The sequence below is a fragment of the Penaeus monodon genome, chromosome 24 (assembly GCF_015228065.2).
Source record: "Penaeus monodon isolate SGIC_2016 chromosome 24, NSTDA_Pmon_1, whole genome shotgun sequence".
In the NCBI taxonomy this organism is placed as follows: Eukaryota; Metazoa; Arthropoda; class Malacostraca; order Decapoda; family Penaeidae; genus Penaeus; species Penaeus monodon.
The window spans coordinates 29915702-29916100 of NC_051409.1; the positions used below are offsets into that span (position 1 = coordinate 29915702).

Genomic DNA, 399 nt, shown 5'->3' on the forward strand with positions numbered 1-399 from the left:
TAAACACTGCTAGTATACGAAAATTCATTCTGTAGAGTTCTCCTAAATGTATATGTGTTTGAATTTTTTCTTTGGGGTCTACAACTCAGTTCATGAAAGTAATTCTCCAGGTAAATTGGTATTGATAATTGAACATGTTAAACTGTCATAAAGATTGAAAATTTCTCTGGAAGGGTTAGTGAACTGTAAAAGACAAAAACAAGAGAGGTTGTGACAATGTTATATAAGATATGTTGTAGTAAAATAACCTACTGTATACAAAATAGTGTAAAGGATAAGGTAACAGTTTTAAAATCCTCTTGGATTTCATTTGTAGGTCTAGATATGAGGGTATGTACATCTAGGGGTGTTCTTAGACTAATTGCCCAAAATCGTGTTAATCAAAGCATTTTTTTTTTT

At 30.8% G+C, this 399-nt stretch overlaps 1 protein-coding gene across 1 annotated transcript in view; it reads left to right on the forward strand.

Annotated features, from left to right (window-relative positions):
• Window positions 1–399, forward strand: part of LOC119588711 (DNA-directed RNA polymerase III subunit RPC3-like) — a gene marked incomplete at its 3' end in the record, with an annotated part of 9280 nt that overhangs the window by 3755 nt on the left and 5126 nt on the right.